Source organism: Papaver somniferum, chromosome 3 (assembly GCF_003573695.1).
Source record: "Papaver somniferum cultivar HN1 chromosome 3, ASM357369v1, whole genome shotgun sequence".
Lineage (NCBI taxonomy): Eukaryota > Viridiplantae > Streptophyta > Magnoliopsida > Ranunculales > Papaveraceae > Papaver > Papaver somniferum.
In genome coordinates, this window is record NC_039360.1 from 114,124,347 (window position 1) to 114,138,257 (window position 13,911).

Here is a 13,911-nt window from a genome sequence, read left to right on the forward strand (position 1 = left end):
CTTATTAGTTGGAGAGGCTCTTACTTTCATGATCAAAAAAGCTCAAGAAGAAGGACTTATTTCTGGTTTTCAAACTAAGGACAGTGGAGTGGTGGTTAGTCATCTACAATTTGCAGATGATACACTCATTTTTCTTGACGCTGATGTGGAACAAATTAAAAATCTAAGGCTCATTCTTTTGTCCTTTGAAATGTTAACTGGATTGAAGATTAACTTTGCAAAAAGTCAAATCTTTGGAGTTGCTTATGAGGGTGACTTATCTATTTTTTCTTATATCCTTGGATGTTACAGTGGAACTTTACCTACTACTTATCCGGGTCTTCCCTTAGGTGATAGATGTGGAGGAGTTGCAAAGTGGGATAAAATTATTGAAAAGTTCATAGCAAAGCTTGCTGGCTGGAAAAAAATATTACTTTCAAGAGATGGAAAAATTACCTTGATTCACAGTGTGCTCAACAGTCTTCCTATATATTATATGTCTCTTTTTGAGATGCCTGCTTCCATCATTACAAAGTTGGAGAAGCTGATCAGGAAATTTTTATGGAATGATAGTAAAGGGAGAAAGAAAATTCATTTGGTCAAGTGGAGTGCACTTTGTAGAAGGAAAAAATTTGGAGGTCTAGGAATTAAGAGTTTAAAACAGATGAATCAAGCTTTGCTATCAAAATGGACATGGAGATTTGTTGTGGAGAAGGATGCTTTTTGGAGAAAACTTGTTGATGAAAAATATGGCACTGATGGAGCTGTTTGGATTCCAAAATCACCAAAAATTTCCTATGGCAGGTCAGTTTGGAAGGCAATAATGAAGTATAAGTCTTTTGTTCTGCAGAATATCAAATTCAAAGTAAACAATGGTGTTTCAGTTAGATTCTGGGATGATAATTGGGTATATGATCAACCAATTAAAATAAGCTACCCTAATCTGTATGCAGTGTCTAGAGCAAAACATCTTTCTGTTGCAGAGATGTGCATTTCAGATGGCAATGTTATTTCCTGGAATCTGCAAATTCCAACAAGGTTAAATGTGGTTGCAAGAACTGAATATCTTCTTCTTATGGCTGATCTTGCTTCTTTCAACCTCAATACAGCTCAGGATGATGAACTGGTATGGCCCTTTACTAAAAAGAAATTTTACTCAGTTAAATATGCATATGACAAGCTCACTATGGAACAAGGGATAGTTCAACAAATTTCAATCTATACTTTCATATGGAATCTTAAGTGTCCACCAAAAGTTGGTTTTTTCTTGTGGTTAATTGCTCATGATAGACTTCCTACAAGAGATTTACTAATAAGAAGAGGTGTTAAAGTCCCTGAAGTTTGTCTGTTTTGCAACAACAATGAATCAAGTTCTCATCTTCTTCTTCACTGCAATTTTGCACAAGAGGTATGGAATAGTTTCTTAAAAAAAATGAATTGGTTTTATTGTGTGCATAGTACCATCATCCCTCCCTTCTCTACAATCCTGGCATTTGTCTCAGCATAGCACAGCCAATCTAGCAGTCTGGAATTTGGTTCCTGTGGCTATTATATGGAGCTTATGGAAGGAGAGGAATGCAAGAGCTTTCACTGACAAGAGAATCAATGTTATTGCAGTTGTGAACAAAACCATCTACTGTTTGTTCACTTGGGCACTGGCAATTAAAGAATTTGATACTGTTAACTCCACCACTATTATGGCAGATTGGTGTAAAATTTATTTTGATCCACAGTAATTTGCTTTCTTTGTAGCCCGTTAGCCTTGGTTGTTTGTTTGGCTTTGTTGTCTGATTGGCTTTGAAGGAGGGTAGCTTGTTACCTTCCTTCCTTTTCCTTTCTTGCTTTGTTCTTGCTCAGGGTGGTATAACCTTTATACCCTCTCTTTTTTGATCAATATATTTTTCTTTACCGATCAAAAAAAAAAAATACCCATTACCAAATACGGAGTAATTTATTTGGGAAACCAATGATGATAAAAATAGTCTTATTTCTCATTCCTTTATTGGATTTTTTTTCCTTTGATTCAGTCACTAATTTTGGTGTGGGTCTTCCCGAGAAGATGGACGTTGTGAAAAAAAAAGAACAGGTTAAGGCCCTTGATCATCCATCTGAACAAACCACAAAATTATCACCAAGAAGACAATTCGTAGGTGATAACTACCGGTGTACAAGAAAAGAAAAGGAAATCATAGATTTCTATTTTGAGCAGCAAATCAAATTCTGGGCCGTTACGACACGGGTCATATCCTAGTGCAAAGATAAGGAGACATAGTTCTCGCTAACTAGTGACTACAGTCAACTACTTTTAACAACACAAGGATCGTATCGAAAGGGATGTGATATCTGGAACTGTATATCTTGAAAGATATAATACTATAAAAATTCAACCTTGTTCGTACCAAAGAAAGAACCTTTGACTTATCCGTACAAAACGACGCGGTTCAGTTTCAATTAAATTAGTGATGGACCAGGGGAAGAAAAAAGAATTTCGAACTTTTTAATTGAGAAAAGAAGTTGGATTCAATTGCCAACCCTATTCGAAGAAACACCCTAGGAAGAAGCCAAAATTAAGAAGAAGCTGAAGAAAACAACAAGAAGAAGGTGAGTGATTTTTATTATGGGTTGTTTCGCTGGTTTGGGCCTGTGCCTTTATTGACTTTCGGGAACCCTTGGCAGGTTCAGCTGACAACGTGGATCCACCCATGTTGGTTGTGACTTGTATGGCCCCCCCAGTGGTAGACGGGGACGTTTGAATTTTCCTATTATCGGGGGTGTAAAGAAAACGGTTCGAGGACCGCGTATAATTTGTTTTTTTCTTATAGAAAAAACTTAGGCCTAGAAAGGCACTAAGATCAGTACAAAGGAGTTGTATTGGTGTTGGCAGTGGATGTACCACTCAGCCTGCCAACATTGTTCTTACAAAAAAGAACTAAGTTAAAAGCATCCATATTTCGACTACGATGGATGATGCTAAGATTTAGTAAAACAAAAGATATGGGATTTATGACCTTATTTACTATTGTCTTCTTGAGTGTTTTTTCTTTCATAGAAATTAAGATGAAATCTTCCTTGAGAAGCTTCATGGTGGAGCAACTTAAATCGAACTAGAATGTCCATTGATTCAGCAGATATTGCAATGTTTGTATGTTGCATTTCTTTGGCCCACTGGAAAGCTAGGTCTGCCCCTCCTGTGACTCCCCCTTCTCCGTAGTGTCCTGGATGTCCTCTAGCGCCAATGATTTTTCCTGCAAAATCTGTCATAGTTAGTGCAGTGTAATATAGAGAATTCTCAGGATCTTGTAGAGTGCATATATTGATATTCTTCCCAAATCCTACTTCTGTATTCCAAGTGTAAGGAGTATTGACTTGTTGTAATTCAGTGTCAGCTTCCTCAGGTAAAAGAGGGAAGTCGTTCATGATGTGATCTGGCATTGCATGTATTCTATTGTGGTTACACAAATGCTGCTTAATCCTGAGAGTAATAACTCCCACATTAGGCTGAATGTGTTTGAAAGTGAAGTCACATCTAGCTTTCCATAGATACCAACAAGTGGTGGCATAAATGCTGCAGGCAGAGCTAGTGTTTCCAACATGGAACCAGGAATTTAACCATTCAGTAAAGATGGTATTGTTATCAAAGAGAGTATGAAAGGTGCTAAGTATTTCCTGCCACACTGAAGTAGCAGTAGGACAATTTAGGAACAAGTGAGACATGGTTTCTTCTTTCCCACTATTGCAAACAGTGCATAAAGGATTTTGATGAAGAATGCTAGCTGTTTTGGCATTAGTATGAAGAATTCCATGTGCACATTTCCAGATAAAGATTTTGATGACTGGAGCCACATCCATGTTCCAAATGGCTTCCCAATTTCCAGTTAGAGCATCATTTCTGTAAAGATGGTCAATTTTTTCCTTGTACAACTCTTTGACTGAGAACACTCCTGTGTCATTGAGGTTCCATATGATTCTGTCTTCTTCATTTGGGTGGGTCTGCAACGTAACAATCACAGCACCCTCCTCTATGGTGAAATAGGTAGATACTTGATCTTCATCCCAATTTCCATCTGGAAGAATCAGGGATTCTAGCTTTTCAATGTACCGTGAGCATTTTTGGGGTTTTTGAATTCTTGAGTTGGTATTTGGAATCCATAAATCTTCCAAGATCTTGATCTTTCTACCATTACCAATCCTCCAAGAGCATTGTTGTTGAATGTTGCTTATGCCTTCCAGAATCCCTTTCCATATCCATGAATCCCCATCCTTTGTCTTTGTGTCCATGCTAAGAACATTTCTTCCTAAGAGATATTTGGCATCCATGAGCTTGTACCATAGAGAATCCTTATCCTGCTCAAATCTCCATCCATTTTTGTTATCATTGAGCTGTTGAAAAGTTCCATATTCATGAATCCTAGACCTCCCATTTCTTTTGGCTTGCATATTGCTGTCTAGGCTTTAGGATAATAGCCAGAAGAATTTTCTATATTCTTTCCCAGAAGAAATCTCTTTGTAGATTGTTGATATCTTTGCAGGTTTTCTTAGGTAACTTAAAACAGTTCATCTGGTATATACAAGATGAGGATGTCACAGATTTGATGATTACCTCTCTGCCAGCAGGATTTAAAGGTGTATGTTTCCATCAAGTAAGTCTCAGCTTCAATTTTTCTACTCCAGGCTTGAAAGAGTTGATTTTGCTTCTATGTGTGAATAGAGGTGATCCTAGGTATTTATCATCTAATTAAAGCACCTGAACTCCCATAGAATTACTGATTTGAGGAATGGGGTCTGGATTAGTATTTTTGTTGAAGAATACTCCAGATTTATGAAAGTTGATTAGTTGCCCAGATGTGCTGCCAAATATCTGCAGGAGCTGCATTATATTTTGAGCTTCAGTAGTGTTTGCTTTGCAGAATATCATGGAATCATCAGCAAATAGAAGGTGGCTGATAGGTGGTGCAGCTTTGCAGATCTTTATTCCATTGATGATACCCATCTCCTCAGCATGGAGAAGAGTCCTTGAAAGAGATTCCATGCATAATAAGAAAAGATAGGGTGATAAGGGATCACCTTGCCTTAGACCTCTAGAGGGTTTGAAGAATTTGTCAAGTGAGCCATTGATGAGAACAACATAGGTGGAGGTTGAGATGCATTGATAAATCTTGTTGCACCATTTTTCATCAAAACCAATTTTCTTCATAATAGTCATTAAGAAATCCCAGTCCACTCTATCAAAAGCTTCTGTCATATCAATTTTTATTCCCATAGTACCAGAGTTGTCTTTTTTTTCCCCTCTTTTAGACCTCATGGTATGTATAATTTCATGAGCAATAGCTATGTTGTCAGATATTTGCCTTCCAGGAATGAAAGCAGATTGGTACAGTGAAATGATTTTGTTTAGGAAGGGCTTCATTCTCTGAGCTAGGAGTTTAGAGATGATTTTGTAGGTGGTGTTACGTAGACTGATTGGTCTGAAATGGCTAGGGGAAGTTGGGTTATCCACTTTGGGGATGAGAGCTATAAAAGTGGCATTCATCTCCTTTAGCAGGTGACCAGAGAGGAAAATTTTTTGAACCATTGAGACCATATCATTACCAATGATATCCCAGTTGAGTTTGGAGAAATTTGGTGGGAATCCATCTGGTCCTTGAGCTTTGTCATCAGCCATACTAAATAAGATGGCTTTAATTTATTCAGGTTCAGGTTTTCTGTTGAGAGTTGTATTGTCTTCAAGGGTTATGGCTAGAGGGATAAGATTGATGATTTCAGATGAGAGGTCTGTAGTTTCAGCAGTAGCCATCTGGGAGAAGTGATTGGTGAAGCAATATTTGACCTCCTGATACTCAGTGATCCAGATGCCTTCTTCATTTTGAATAGACTCTATTTTATTCCTTATAGCTCGACTTTTAGTAGCTCTGTGAAAGTAACTTGTGTTTTGATCTCCCAGCTTGATGAGTTGATCCCTGCTCTTAGTTTTCCAGAATTTTTCTTCTATGTCTTGCCAGATTTTGAGCTGCTTTCTAGCATCAGCTAGTGCATGTCCTCTGTCAGCTCTGAAGTATTGAGTATGCATCCAAGTTAAGTGTTGCTTGCATTCTTCAATGTTGGTTTTGATGTTTCCATAGACTTCCTTGTTCCAAACTCTCATTTGTAGTTTAATGTCTTTAAGTTTTCTGGCAATTGAGAAAGCACTTGAACTAGGAGTAACCTTTTTCCAACATTCAACAATGATTTTTCTACAGTCAGCATGATCTAACCATGGACCAAAAAACTTGAAAGGGATCTTACCATTCTTCCAGTGAGGATTAAAATTTAATAAGATGGGGTGATGATTAGATCCAATGGCTAGCATATTTGTGATAGTGGTGTTTGGATAGATGCCAAGCCAATTATCATTAGCTATGCCTCTGTACAATCTCTGTTCAGTTAGAGCATGTTCTTTTCTTTTGTTTGACCAAGTGAAAGGGCAACCAGAGAAACCAAGATCAATGAGATCCAAGTTTTGTGTGTTTTCATTGAATATAGAAGCTTCAGTAGCATCTATGGGATGGGTACTAAACTTTTCTGTGTCATGGAAAATGAAGTTGAAATCCCCAATAACCAGCCATGGTAATTTATTGGAGATAGCAGATTGCTCCAGGATTTTCCAAGATTTTAACTTGGATTGAGTGTCATAAGGATTACCATAATAGCCTGTAAATAACCAAGGGGGGTATTGGCACTTCTGATTATAGCATTGATATGATTTATAGAGCAATCTAAGATTTCCAGAGCTAGATTTCTTTTCCATATCAAAGCTAAACCACCAGCAGTGCCACTTACCCCACCTGGATTAACATACCAGAAATGGTTGACTCCTAAATCATGCATAGTTTTCTTGAGTTTATCAATGCTTTTGTCTAGTTTCATACAAAAATATGATGTCAGGATTTAGTTTGTTGAGCATGTCATTGAGGTATATTTTAGCATCCCTAGTGCCTAATCCTTGACAATTCCAAAGCTAAGAAAGTGAAGAATTGCCAAAAATATGACACTACTGGATACTTTGAGATAAGTCTCCTAGTAATGCTATCATAATGCTTATGTATCAGAGTATGCACAACATAGATAATATGATAAGACTCTAAGCAAAGGAAGTAAAAGTTTAGGTTGAGATTATATACCCTTGTTCCATCAGTAGAGCAATCCATGATGCCATTAGCCATGGGGTTGAGGGGATTGACCATCTGCTCCTGAGTAAAGTCAGACTGATCCTTGTATCTTTTTGCACTTGTCATTTCCATGCTGTTTAAGGCAGCATTATCTTCATTTGGAACAACCTTCTTTCTCTTGGTATCAGTATGAGAGTTAGAGGAGGTATTTAGAGAAATATCATCAAGATTCTCAAAAGAATGATCATTTTTCTTTGCATTGCAGGCAGCTTTTTTCTTCTTAATTGCCTCAGCTTCCATATTTGCTTTGATCTGAGCCAAAGTAGGTAGGGAAGGAGAAGGAAAGTATTTTGTGGTATTATTGATGGCTGGGAAGAATTTCTCAGCAGCATCTAGTTCAGCAGTATTAGCTTCCTCATCATTCTTATTTAAGGTGTTATTGTTGTTGGGTGTAGTTCTAGCAGCATCCTTCCACTTTGGGAGTTTTTTCTTGTAAGAGCCAGCAATCTTTTTTACCAAGTCTAATATTTTGTTTCTAATTTGACAAGCTAAGACATCAGGGTGTGGGGAATCCTGAGATTCAGATGTAGAGGGCTGAGCTCCAAAGATGATGTGATTGGTTGAAGTAGAAGCAATGTTTGCTATTGACTTTTCAAGCTACAATCTTTTAGCAATTTTCAATTTTTCTTCGAACACAGCAGCAACATCTACATAAGAATAGTGTCTGTGAATGATAACCTTTCTATCTTTGACCATTTTTTGTCTATGGGTTAAAGGAGCAGGAGCTGGTTGGGGGGTTGGTAGGTGCTGGTAATCAGGGTGGTTTTGATTTCGAGGTGCAGGGCATGGAGCGCTTGGGTGATCTAGGATTCTACACACCTTGCAGAATTTGATGCCATTGAGATCATAGGCACACTCTAGCCAGTGAGATAAGGTTGGTGTCTCAAAAGCTTCTATTCCAAACTTAAGAGATCTAGTTACATTGATTGTAACTTTTACTTCCACATTTTTCTCAAATCTGTCTCAACCATAAGCTTTTTTGGAGCCTTGATACACACCAATTGGTTGAATGATATTTGGTATGTCTGGTATTATGTGAGTGTGAATTCTCTTGCTTAGAAGCCAGATCATGACCTTAGAGAACAGTTCCTCATCAATTAGTTCAGGGCCCTTTTCAGGTACTTCTACAAGAACCATCAGCTTGTCAAATACCCCTCTAGTTCCTCCATTCCTCAAAGTATAGTAGTCTTCTTCATTGGCGGTTCTGAGGATGTAAAAGTTTCTTCTTCTGTTCCAGATTTAAACCTCAATTCTGCCAATCATTTCCCAGTAAGCGTTGATGAAGTTGTTAACTCTGGATGTTTGGAAGCAGATATTACTATAAAGTTTTCCAATGAAGCATCCTTTCTAATTTTGGACCTGTTTGGTTTTGATGTTCTCAGAATTGATAAAAACTTTTGGAAAAAAATCCTCAGGGATGGTTAAGGATAAATGTGGATACTGGTTGACCTCATCTACGATGAAAGTCAAAAATACTTCCTCCGCAAATAAACAAAAATTATTGAGAGAATCATAATAAGCCACTTCCTCGCTAAATGTGTGCCTTCCATCGTAACAATAGTCAGCTAGCAATCCATCTTTACACATCACTAGCTAATGTGTCTAAGGAGAGAGAATCTATATATTTAGAGGAAAAAATTGGGTACTTGTTAATCGAGATTTATGATTACCATGGAAAAAATATTCGCGTAAAAACAAATCTATTTCGGTTATCAACGAATTTCCAAAGATTTACGATAAAATCAATTAACTTAAAATTTTTTTTTTTAATATGAAAAATAATTTTATTGATGAGAGAGTGATTATAAATTCCTACCTGGCGCGGCATGCTGCTTTGATAACCTTTATACTTCAAGATGTTATTGCGGTGGAAGGTAGAAAGAAATTGATGTGGATTTCTTGGAAGAAGCTTTGTGTTCCTAAGGTGAATGGGGGTTTAGGTGTAAAAAATTTGAGGAGAATTAATCAATCATTGTTAGTGAAGTGGATTTGGAGATTCTCGAAGTCCAAAACAAGCCTTTGGAGAAAGCTAGTGAATGAAAATTTTGCTCATAATAGTGAATTGTTAATACCTGATGTGGATAATAAGTCACAAGGAAGGAGTTTATGGAAGAACGTTACTAATATGGGGAAGATGGTCCAGAATATGGCAACCTTCACGGTAAGAAATGGTAAAGGAATTCGTTTTTGGAAGGATCGTTGGCTAGGCAGGGGAAAATTGCAAGACTTGTTTCCAGTTGTTTTCAACGCGGTGAAGGCTAAGGACGCAACAATTTTTGATATGATATCAACTGGAGATTGGGTTTGTGAGTTCAAGATACCATTAAATTTGAATGAACAACTAGAATGAGATTTATTATGGCGCGAGTTAAATCACGTCCCTGAGCTTGTGGAAGCGGACGATGAAATGGAGATTATGGAGAATTTCAATACTTCAAGATGTTATGAAAGACGAGATTATGGAGAATTTCAATACTTCAAGATGTTATGAAAGACTTTTAGGCAATCTTGGAGAGTGCGGCTTTAATCAACTTCTTTGGAAAGGCAATATTCCAAACAAGGTGAGTTTTATCATTTGAGCTACTTTTCATGATTCGTTATCTACCAGGGATATGTTGCGTCATCGGGGTGTAAACATTGATAGCGAGCAATGTGTTTTGTGCAACGACGAAAGGGAGTCAGCAAATCACATGTTCATTCATTGTAAGTACTCTTTTGAGATTTGGAATTATTTCATCAAAAACCCTTTAGGATAGCCTGGCCATTGCCAAGAACTTTGCTTCAACTGTTTGAAGCATGGTCTATCAATGTGTTGCAAGGGAGAGGCAATGATGTTTGGCAAATCTTACATTATGCGGTTTGTTGGATTTTGTGGAAGGAGAGGAATGGAAGGGTTTTTGGAGGTCGTCACAAGAGTGTGCAAGAGAATATTGATTTGGTTAAGCAATTGGTAGTCCCATGGTCTTGTGACAACGATACTTTTAAGTATGTTGATCCTAGTTTAACTTGAAGTAATTGGAATACTCTAATGTGTATGTAGCTTTTGTTGAATTAACCTTGGTTTGATCCTTGGTTTTCTTCTTTCTTTTTAATATAACCTTCTTTTCGGAAAAAAAATATCCAGAGGAAAACTGTTAAACCGTTTTGGATCTAGAGCGTTTGTGTGCCAGCATCTACCTTCATTACTATTTCCTACAAAATTTCTCATTATTAGTCCTGCCTCCTGTATTCGTAATTATCTCCTTGAAAGAAGCATCAAATTTTATTTTAATAAATAGAAAATCAGGACAATTCTAATGTCAAGTAATAGGTGTAACAGATACAGCTTCATCATTGTCCGTGTGACTGATTCTGTGTCAATCAGAGAAGTCATTTCTTATCAAAAGTGCAACCTGAGTAGGAGACAGTTCTATATCATCAGAAACTTTCTTGCATCCAAATATGTCAACTTCTTCAAAACAGTGATTAGATTAATGGTTTTGTATTCAACTTGTTAGAAAATATGCAGAGCACTGAGAGAAGGTGTAAGTGCATAAATTCAACCCAAAGATAAAAACAGAATCTCCAAATCCAGCAAAACCTATATCCTCTTAGGACGGTTCTTATAGGTATAACAAACTGGCCAGTTTGCTAGTTTTTCACCCATTATGGATCTAACAAACTAGCAAATAGACCTAGATAAGTTGTAAATTTACCACTTAGCCAGGTGAGGTCGAGTCTCTACCGAGCGGTGGAGTATCGACCGCTCGGTTCAAATTCTGTCGAGCGGTCAAGACTCGACCGTTCAGTGTATCCCATCCAACGGTCCTAAATTAATCACCCTATAACTAACCAATTCCATTTTCATTTCAACTCACACCTTCACTCCAATTTTCATTCTTTCACTCTACAAGCTCAATATGGCAGTTGGGGGTCGTAAATTTACCTTAATTGAAGATAAATGCATTTGCATGAATTATGTTTTTGTTACACTGAATAATATCAATTGTGCACAACAACAATAACAACAAATCACTTGTTGGGAAAATATATTACAAAGATTTCAAGAAGAAAATTGAACCTCAATAATCGAGATGCAAATAAGTTGTGTGGCCGCTTCCAACTAATCAATAAGAATGTAAACTTGTTTGTTGCTCTGCTTATGCTAGGCAACCGAAATCGAAGAAATGGTAAAAAACGAAATTGATGTGGAGCAAAGGCGTCGGGCGGAATGGTGCAACAGAAATGAAAAAGATTTTCAATTCGAAAGTTGGTACCAAATCTTGAAACTGGTGTCCAAATATGACGCATTTAATTAAGTTAAGTAAGTTAAGTATGCATTTAGTTAAGTATAATTTTAAGATATCATAATGTTAACTGATATATTAAAAATAACATCTAATTTGCAACGTTTCTTCTTGTTCATAAATCTAATTTTAGAATTAATTTACATTAGTGCGTCTTTCGTAAATCTAGATAATAACATATAAACTAGACAATCATAACTTAAACTAAAAACTTTAAAAATAGAGGTATTTTGCGTTTTCTCCCCTTTAAAGATAGCTAATTAACGTTTCCTCCCCAAATAGATTCAAATTAGTGTTTCCTCCCATCGTTAGGAATTCCGTCCATGGCTCGGTTAGATGACTCAGTACATGTGCACGTATTTTGTCACCTTCCCAAAATACCCTCATCTTCTTCGGTGGTTTTAGTCTTCTTACCGGTTTTCCATTTAATAATGATCTTCCACGTTTAACCGTCAGCTGAACTGGTTTTAGTCTTCTTACAAAAACCACCACCAATTTCAGTAGCAGAAACCCTAATCCCCTTCTGAATCTCATCAATTTCTCCATCAAATTGCCACCAAGATTAAATTCATCTCAAACCCCAACTACCATAGTATCATGTATCTACAACAGAAACTCGTCATCTCTTCCATTAACGATATCTTCATTTTCTATAATAACTGCTCAACATCTCTGCAAATCAAGGACAACCCTAGATTCAATTTCTACATCAATTCAAATCCCTTTCTGCAAAATCATACCACATTCTTTAAAGAACCCTATTTCCAAAATTGATAAAACCCAAAACTTATCAGCACCATCTTCAAACAAAAAAAACCTACCAGCAACATCTTCAAATCAAGCACCACCACCCCATTGATGAAAACCCATGCTACAGATGTAGAAGAAATCCAAGTACCGATTAACAAAATTTTCCTTCAGTTTCAGAAATCTTTCTTCTCAAACCCTTAATTCCTTTTCAGAAATCTTCAATCACATGCAAACTTTTAATTCCTTCTTAATTTAACTGCGGCAACATCAAATTCTGAATCAACCCATCTTTTTTCCTTTCACCATAGCGTCGATTGGAATATGGTGTCAATTTGTATACGTGATTTGAATCAAGCCTACAAACATTTCTTACAGCAGGGAAGAATTGCGAACAGTTCTCAATTTGTATCTTAGTCTTCTTCACTGATTCCAACCTCTGAATCTTCACCAACAACATCGGATTCCAACAGCAATAGAGAGAAATGGAGGGTGAATTGAGAAAAGGGGAAGAACATTTCTCTCTCATTCGACCTAATTAGGGATCATATGATATGGGTGGTTGTTGATGATGGTGCCTTTGGTCTAATTTACAGAAATATATGAGGGTATTTTGGTAACTTTAGCCGACACGTGTAAAATTTTGCCACGCGTATATTCTCGCTGACTCAGCTAACCAATCCATGGATGGAATTCCTAACGATGAGAGGAAACACTAATTTGAATCTATTTGGGGAGGAAACGCTAATTAGCTATCTTTAAAGGGGAGGAAACGCAAAATACCCCTTAAAAATAAAAATCAGGGACAATGTTCTTCATCTTATTTATCTTCTTCATTTCACATATTCCAATCGGTGCGCTCATGAACGAAGTTTCCTTTGTTTATCTTCTTCTTTGCCTTCAAATTTTCCTTCAATTGAACTTTTCTTTGTCTTTTCTTAGCTGCAGGTTTGATTTGATTAATATCCAAAACTTGTAGACTTCTTTACTTTTTACCTATTTCTTTATAACTATCACATATATTGTTAACAACGGCTTCAAGCACCACTCCATAAAATCAAGTTGGGCTGCTAAATCAAGATGGCTTTCAAATTCTGTCATTTGAATTCTTTTGGAAGAAGATATATAGAAAAAAATTGTGTAAAAATTTTAGAATAAATTTTGTGTTTAAATTTGACATCTTTATAGATGGCGGTCGAGTCTTGATCGCCAGTAGTTTAGTCTCTATTGTTCGATAGAGGCTTCATCGCCTAACCTTGTTACCATAGTGGCATGACCAGTTTTCCAGTCCACCTGACATGGCATATATTTAGGTTGTCGCCCCCCATAGGAACCAACCTTTATAAAGCTCTGTTTCTTATATACTTTGGAGGTTTCAAAAGAACCATCAATAATCCATCATCATAATGGATTTCAAAAGAACAACAAGACATTTACACAGATTTAGACCCATATTATTTGAGTCAAAGGAAAATCTTTAGTATCTCCCAAATTTCAAACTGCACGAGAGTTCTTGATTAACAAGGTTTTACTTAATAAATACTTCTAGTGGTTTTTAAAGACTTTAACATAATTCTATAGTATTATGTTATTTGTTGTCTACTTCTGAAATCTCTTTCAAAGTTTATGTTACTGGTTATAGATTGTTAAAAGGTGTTCTAAAGTTTGTGTTACTCGTTGCAAACTTGAAAATT